Below are 8,919 nucleotides of genomic sequence, written 5' to 3' on the forward strand. Positions count from 1 at the left end.
AGATGTAGTAGGATGCAATCCATGAGAACATTCAAGAATTCTCATCTAATTCTCCACATTTGCTTCCCTTGACACGGAGAACTCTAAAGCCTCATGCTGAATGGCAGCAGAGCCTCTATCAATCAGATTCCGAGTGACCCCGTTGGGCAGCTCCCCTGCTGACCTACAGGAAGAGGTAGCATACGCACCAGCACTCTGCTATTTCAGGAGATCTTTATCTATTCCATTCAGGCCCTTTATCAGCTATGCAGTTTGCAAATATTTCTTTGAGAGTCTGTGACTTGTCTTTCCACTCTATGGTTTACACTTTCACAAGGTCACGGTTCTTATTAATTCAAAATATAAGTTGGCTGCACAGTGTGGGCCTACTGAAGGGCTCTCCATTCTATTCCATACGTAGGTGTGTTTATTCTGTCAATAGTAGACTCTTATAAAGCCTGGCGATGTAAGTCCTACAATTTTGTGCTTATTTTTTGTCAAAATTGTGTGTCTAGTCTATATCCATCTCAGTTCTATATATTTTAAGCTATTTTTTAATGACAAAGATATTTTCTAGGATTTTGATTGAATTGTGTTGAATCTATTGACCAAACTAGAAAGAACGGGCTCTGTAACAAAATTGAGCATTCTAGTCTACTGACTTGTACCTCTTTTTGTGTTATATAGTTTTCTGCATACAAATTCTGTACATATTTTGCAGGGCTTATACTAAAATATGTTTTGGGGGGTATTGCAAATGTTATCTTTAAATTTTTCATTATAGTTTTTCATTGGTGGAATATAAGAAAGCAAATGACACATGTCTATGCTATTTTAAAAAACTATAACTAGAATATTAATTGTTACCAATTGTATGTCTTGGAAAATAGGATCATTGGACCTACTATATGCCGATTTTCTAATAGTAACATAAAAAATGTCATACTGTCCAATGGTGGTTGTTAGGGATGCTGATATTAGAAAATGAAAAGACGAAGGTCTATGATCTACCACACTGAAGCATTTCCTAAATCCTATAATAATATAGGAGATAGACACTGTGACAGATTCACTTGTAGCTCTAAAGGAGTGTTTGAACTGAGAATATTTGTTAGGTGTGCTGGTTACCATGGGAGCGGCTTGTAAGTGGAGGTGAAATGGATCGAGAGAGCCGAGAAATCTAAGATGTTACAAGCAGGACAAAGACAAAGACATTTTCTTCCCAAACAAATGATACTTGTGCATTGTCGGACCAAAATCCATGAACATTTTCTAATTGTTTTTATTGTCTCTGGTCATGTAGCAGATTTGAATTACAAACCTCAATAAATCATTTCAGTTAGTACAAAACAATTTTAGTATTAAATTCTAAAGTTCTAAAGTACCCGACACTAAAGAGAAAGAGCGAATTATGCAGACAGTAAGAGAATATAGAAGAAAAAAAGACATTAAAGAAATATAGCAATCCTGGGAATTATGACTCAAAAAAACAACCAAAAACCCAATGTGGGTTTGGTTATTGGCCTATGGAGCTTACTGAAATCCAAGAGATAGTTATCTTAATGAGTTCCTAAAAGAGTGGCAATTCCAAAACAACCAGGAGGCCATTCGGCTTCTAGACTTTGAATGACCTTTGGGCACCAAGCCTGTACAAGCCGGACAGGAAAGCAGCACCGCATAAGCCCCATCAGATGTGGCCCAGAGATGTAGTAAAGGAATGCTCTCCCTGAGGACGTAACTATAGACTCTAACAACAAACACAGCAGCAATACTCTACATCCTCAGAGCTGAGAACCACATGTCTTCTCAGTGGAATTTCAGATGGACTCCAGACAAGGGCTCACCGAGACACTTTTTCGCCCAACCCCAGACGTTCACATCCCCACAGAGACCCCGTCACCTCATCCAGCCCCTTTTCAGTCTTGGCAGTATTTCTCCCACTCCTCCTTTCTCACCACTGTAGATGTTGTGTGTACCTGGGAGGGTGTCCAGGAACTCTGAGAATTAGTGGTTATGTGTTGGGCTGCAGTCCACAGGTAGGCAGTTCAAAACCACCAGCAGCTTCTCAGGAGAATGACGGAGGCTTTTCTACTCCTGTAAATAATTGCAGTCTCAGAAACCCACATGGGTCACTATGACTCAGCTTCGACTCAAAGACAGCAAGTTTTAGTAGGTTGGGCGGGCAGTGGGGAGGGAAGATCCATTTAAGGTCTTTAATCTCATTCTGCTCCAGATCAAGAGAAACTATACTCAGATCCTATATACAGACCAATGCATATACTTAGGGATTTTAAGCTGCATACCATGATTACAGTGAAACTTCTGTGTTGTTTCTTATGGGGAATTGATGAGTGTGTCTTGAACATGGGATGAAGAATGACCATAATACTTGGTGATGAACAACAAAAACACAAACTGATAGATTTTCACTATTAGCCAAGAATTCCTTTTTTCTTTTCCACCCAAGAACCTTCCCTCTTGAAGTTACCCATCGCCAAGATACTGGTTTGACTAATGAAATGTGAGTGAGCATCAGCTGTTATAAGAGAAGATTTTCGGAGACTCAATTTTCCATGTTCTCTTGTCCTGCCAAGGTTACCACTGAAGCCTCATGTTCACATGATACAAGATCTTCAATTAAGGTAGCTTCCTGAGAGACTCCAGCAAGCAGCTTTCGCCGGCTTATTTAAAATCATAGCTACAGTAGAAGAGAAAAATAAACCTCTGTCATTTTCAAGCCACTGAGATTTGAATAGTGTTTTGTAGCATAAAATATTCTTATGCTACAGGTAAAGGCTTAACCACAGTTGACACATGGACGGATTAAAGGATAACTCTGTTGATAATTCTTTGTTAGTCCACATGCTGGATACATTTTTCAGAAACAAATACCAATACATGATTCCCATCCAGTTTCTAAAATGCAGTGATAGTCATAATAAGCCTTCCAAGGAACACAGATCTGGATCTAGGTAACAGTGAATAGTTCATTTTCAAGTATTTCTCTTTCCCTTTCCAGTGCAGATTCAGTCTCCGGAAACAAAGCAGACACCTCATTGCCAGAGTCCATTCTGAGTCATAGCAACCTTCTGAGACCTCACATTTTGGTGTGAGTAGACAGTCTCATCTTGCTCCCACAAAGTAATGGGTAGCTTTGAGCTACTGACCTCATGGGTAGTAGCCCAATGCCTAACCCACAGAGTCACCGGGGCTCCTCATTCTGTGCCCAGGGAGCCCTGGACCTTATTTGCCATTCCCAGCCTCTCGGTTTATGTTTGTACACAATGCAGAACACAGATGGTTTTGGAGAGCATGTTAAAGTGGTGCCGCTCAGAGATAGTGTAAAGGATCTCTATTTGGTTCAAACCTTTAGGGGAAAAATGATATGAAATGTGAAACACAGTGAACATCTTTTACACACTACTCCAGAAGCAGTATTCAAGCCTCCATTTTCTTGACCTCTTCTTTTTCTGAGTCTCCCTTCTCTCTTGCAGTGATCTCTTTTCATGCCTCCTCTTGCTAGGTTGCTAGGCCTCACTCTAAAACAGAAAAGGATATCTGAGAGTGTGTCCTATAAGACATTTTCTTCAATATCCGTATCCTAAGGTCCTGTCTGAGCCATCCACTCCTTGGGAGATGCAAAGGGTTACTGTGCTCAACTGCTATATGTAAAGATGGTGGTTCAGAGAGAAACACGCAGAAGTGCTTCACATGAAAGGCCTGGCAATCTATTTCGGAAAAATCAGATATGGGAAACCTTAAGGAACATTGTTCTACTCTAGATCAAATCATTGGTGAACTATTATCATATTCACGTAGTATGCATGATTCAGAACACACTCTTTTGTACCTCGAAGTATAGAACCAGGGGAAGGTCGTTTACCTGGAGTTTCATTTATCAGGAGAACCAGGGACTCTAACTGGCAAAAGAAAGTATGACTAAATGGTAATATAGGATCTCGAACATTTTAACCCTGAGACATGCTATTAATGACAATGAGAATGTTCATTAGAGATCAATTTGAATATTAACCATCCATCCACAATGAAAGTAAATTTTTTTATGAACAGCTCGCAGTTTTCTAGTTCTAAGATATTATTAAGTATGACTTAGTAAACCTCGATTTTAAAATAAAGAGCTTAACTCCTAGATGTCACCTCAAGTTCCCTAATACTTTTTAGTTATAAGAAATTGAATGTGTAAGACATTCATTTCCAGTGGCAAGAAATGTACAAATAACTGTATGTGAACAATAAAATGAAGTAGATATTGATTTTAATAAAATTTAAAGCATTAATTCATAAAGTTATTTCATAGCACTTCAATATACACATATGCAACAAAGTCTGGTAGAATTGAGTGCCTTCTGATCCTTTAAGAAGCATGTTCACAGGATCAGACCATTTGGTGAGTACTTTTTCCATGTCTGTGATGAGAGTCAGCTGGGCCACTCAAGCCTCCTCCATGGAGCTGGCAATTCAACAGGGAATTGCTGCAACTGGCTTCCCGGCTACCACCCTCAGTTCCCTGCCCTTGGTGGAACTGTCTGTCTGGGAAGAAAAGAGTAAACAGACAGAGAATTCAACGGTTTGCCTTTTTTTTTAAAACTCAAGTTTAAAGCAGTGCCAACCCACTTTACTTAATGTAGGCAGTGACTTTCCACCCACAGCCTCCATCTCTGCGAAATGTTCCAACCCTGCCGGCTTATGAACAATCTTTTCCTGTGGATGACTGCCAGTTACTTGATTATTGCATTTTCCTTTAAAACTTTGAACTTGAATTATCTTTCACTGGTTGAAAGTCTTTCTGAAACAGCTTTCACTAAAAGTTAACTCTTTACTTTCATTTTTCCCTTAATCTTGGACAATTTAAGACTGTGACCCTAACTAGTACAATCGTGCAATTAGAATTAAAAAGAAAAAAAGTCAGATGTGTATCTTTTATTCACCCAGAAAAAGGGAATTCTTTGATGAAGGCAGTGGTTTATGCTTGGTATTATCATTTCTTTCATTCCAGGCTTCTACTTCTGCTACTATAACTTTTTAAAAAAACTTTTTGGGAAGTTCTGTACTCTAAATTACTCTCAGATCCATTTATATAGCATGTAAAGGCTCCTTTTGCTTCATCTAATATGTATCTTTTAATGAACAATTCTTAAAATTTATCTTAAGTGAGTATAAGGCACTATATGTGACTATATATAATTCACTATAACTAAGTTAGGAAGAATGGAATGAGAATTAGTTAGCTAAGACTCAGTAAAATCTTATTATAGTAGGATTTATGCCAAGTAAACAAGATAATATACGGGCAGTGGAGACACAGTTATAAAATTCTCATATTCCGTATGAGAGGGGTCAACTGCAAGGTCAGCAACTTGAAACCACCCATCACACCACAGAAGAAAGACGAGGCTTTCTACTCCTTGTAAAGAGTTCGTCTTAGAAACACACAGGAGCCATTCTTTACTGTCCTGTGGGGTCACTGTGATCCAGAATTGACTCGATGGAGTGTATACGGGAGACCTCGGTTGGATTTGTAGCCAATTCTCCCCAGGTAGAGTCATTGCTTGTTTGCCAGTGGAAGCTTGCATGTTGCTGAACAGGTTTTTGTTTTTAACAAAATTCCTCAATAATACACCCACAAACTGAATCTAGAAGCACAAAAAAAGTTTACACATCAAGACCAAGTGGATTTTATTGCAGGCATTCAAGGTTTGTTCATGATACAAAAGTCCATGTAATATATCATAATAATAGAATGAAAGGCTCAAACCACTTGATCATTTCCATAGATGCAGAAAAGGCATTTGAGAAAAAACATTTATCGTCTGAATTGATACTGACAAAGCATTTGAGAATATGGTTAAAACACAACACTAGGACTAGAATGGACCTTCCTCAATTTGATAAATGACCTCTGGGAAACTACAAGGGAACGTGGGGCCAGCCTACAACCAATGAGTCCTGGGGAGCGATTGTGCAATTGGAAAGAAAGGAAAGACTGAAGAGCCAAAGAGTTTGCGGTGTTCACCTCTTCCATGAAGCCAAGAACAAGAGAAAGGGAGCAAATGCATTCTTTAACAGACTGATATAGTCTTGGGACATGCAAGCTCCATCAATCACATGTGTAACATGTTGGGTGGTGTCTTAACCCTACACTTACTTCCCTGGGCTCATTGGAGGAGAAACCCAGCACTAGGACTTAGGGCAGGCAGAGGGGAATTGACAGCTTCTTAAGCCGGGAGAACAATAAGCACGTGTCTGTTCCTAAAGATAAGGGCCTCTGGGCACATAGTGATCAGCCACGGGTTTGTATGAAATAGCTTTATAGTACCACTATAATAGCGGGGACATTGTGGAGAATAATTTTTTTAATCATTTTATTGGGGGCTCTTACAGCTCTTATCACAATCCATACATCCATTGTGTCAAGCACATTTGTACATATGTTGCCATCATCATTTCCAAACATTTTCTTTCTATTTGAGCCCTTGGTATCAGCTCATTTTCCTCATGATCCCTTGATAATTTATAATTTTGTTTCCATGTCTTATACCAACCACTGTCTCCCTTCACCCACTTTTCTGTTATCTATTCCTCTGGGAGGGGGGTTATATGTCAATCACTGTGATCGGTTGCCCCTTTCACTGTCCCACCCCCCTTCATATCCCACCTTCCCCATCCCCTCCTGGTGTCGCTACTCTCATTATTGGTCCTGAGAGGTTTATCTGTGTTGTGAGCTCTTGTCTGTACCAGTGGACATGCTCTGATCTAGACAGATTTGTAAGGTAGAATTGGGGTCATGACAGTGATGGGGGTGGTGGTGGGGGCGGAGCATTAAAGAACTAGAGGAAAGTTGTATGCTTCATCGGTGCTACACTGCACTCTGACTGGCCCATCTTTTCCCTGTGTCCCTTCTGTAGGGGGATGTCCAGTTGTCTACAGATGGGTCCTGGGTCTCCACTCTGCCCTTCCCTTCATTCACACTGCTATGCTTTTTTGGTTTGGGTCTTTGATGCCTGATACCTGATCCCATCAACACCTCATGATCACACAGGCTTGTGTGCTTCTTCCATGTGGGCTTTATTGTTTCTCAGCTAGATGTTTATCTTCAAGCCTTTACTAGCCCAGATGCTATATCTTTTGATAGCCGGGCACCATCAGCTTTCTTCACCACATTTGCTTATGCACACATTTTGTTTCCAGTGATCATGTCAGGGAAGGTGAGCATGCCAGAATGCCAGGTTATTAGAACAAAGTGTTCTTGCATTGAGGGAGTACTTGAGTGGAGGCCCAATGTCTGTCTGCTGCCCTACAACTAAACAAATAAATATATGTACATAAGTCTGTTTCCCTATTGTTATATATAAATGTATTTGCATATGTGTATGCCTGTATTTACACCTCTGTAAGTGTCCTTTGCCTCCCAGTTCTTTCCTTTTACTTTCCTCTTGTCCCACTATCATGTTTGGCCTACATTCAGGTTTCAGTAATTCCTCTCAGCTACATTGTCCTTGATCAAGCTCCCCTCGCCCATCTGGCATCCTACGCCCTTTTCACCATCAATATTAGCTCACGTGTTGGTTTTTTGTCCCTGGGTTTGTTGCCAACCCCCACCTCCCGCTTTGTTTCCCCCACCTCTCCATCTCCTGTGCACCCCTGGAACCATCGTCCTGTTGTTTTCTTCTCTGCATTGTTTATCCCTCCTATCTTATCTAGATAGACATGCAGTGACAATAATGAGCACAAAAACAAGGCAAAGCAAAACATAACAACAAAAGAAAACAAAAACCAAAACAGCTACAATAACAACAACAAAAACAGCAAAGAAAGAAAAGCCTACAGTTTCAGGTTTGTCTATTGACCTTTGTCTATTGACCAGTTGAGTCTGATGGGGTGCATTGCCCTGGCCCCCAAGTCTATTTTAGGTCTTCCTCTGGGACTTCATTGCTTTGCTCCCCATGCTACTGTGTTGCATGCCCTTAGTGTTTTGCCCTGGTGTGCTACAGGCTGAACGGGTTTAAGCACAGTTTTGAGACTAAGATGGAATAGAAAGGAAGGCCTGATGATCTATTTCTGAAAAAGTAGCCAATGAAAACTATGGATCAAAACAGTGATGTCCCTGTGTTCATGTGTGTGCCATAATGCAGGGTTGATGTGACGCCTCATAATACAACTAACAGACATAGTAATAAGTGAAATGGAAAGTGTATTACGGAACTTTAAGAACTGGATATGATCATCACATTAAGAGAATACACAATATTTCCAATGTAGTTGCTTCCATTTTAAAGGTCATATGAGGTCAAAAGTAGATGTTCAGACCAAGTATAGTTAGGCAGTAATGGAGATGACTTCTAGATAAAAACACGAGAACTTCAGTGTAATTTCTCACAAAATATCACTTAAAAACTCAAACTTTGAGGGTAATGATAGGTGGATGGAGAAGGCCTTATATAATCTTTTCTTTCTATGGTTCATAGAGTATTTAAAATAAATATATACATATTCCAAAATAAACAACAAAGTTTTGAATTAGTCAATACTACTTATTTTTAATATAAAAATATACATATGTATAGTCATGTCAAGGAGAAAATGATGGCTTTCGAAAAGTAATTCTTACATTTTAAAACAACAATGTAATATTTAAAGAACAAGATCGACTGAACAAACTCTGATTTCCGAAGAAGACAAGTCTATCCAGTTAGGAGGGCAGGAAGATTTATTTTTAATTACAATCAATGAATTAGTTCCATATCCACTAGAGCAATTTTTTTTTTTTACATTTTATTAGGGGCTCATACAACTGTTATCCCAATCCATACACACATCAATTGTGTAAAGCGCATTTCTACATCGTTTCTCAAAACATTTTCTCTCCACTTAAACCCCCGACATTAGGTCCTCATTTTTCCCCTCCCTCCCCGCTCCCCC

The sequence above is a fragment of the Echinops telfairi genome, unplaced genomic scaffold (genome assembly GCF_000313985.2).
Source record: "Echinops telfairi isolate 266 unplaced genomic scaffold, ASM31398v2 ScPeMD7_3;HRSCAF=10, whole genome shotgun sequence".
NCBI classification, from domain to species: Eukaryota; Metazoa; Chordata; class Mammalia; order Afrosoricida; family Tenrecidae; genus Echinops; species Echinops telfairi.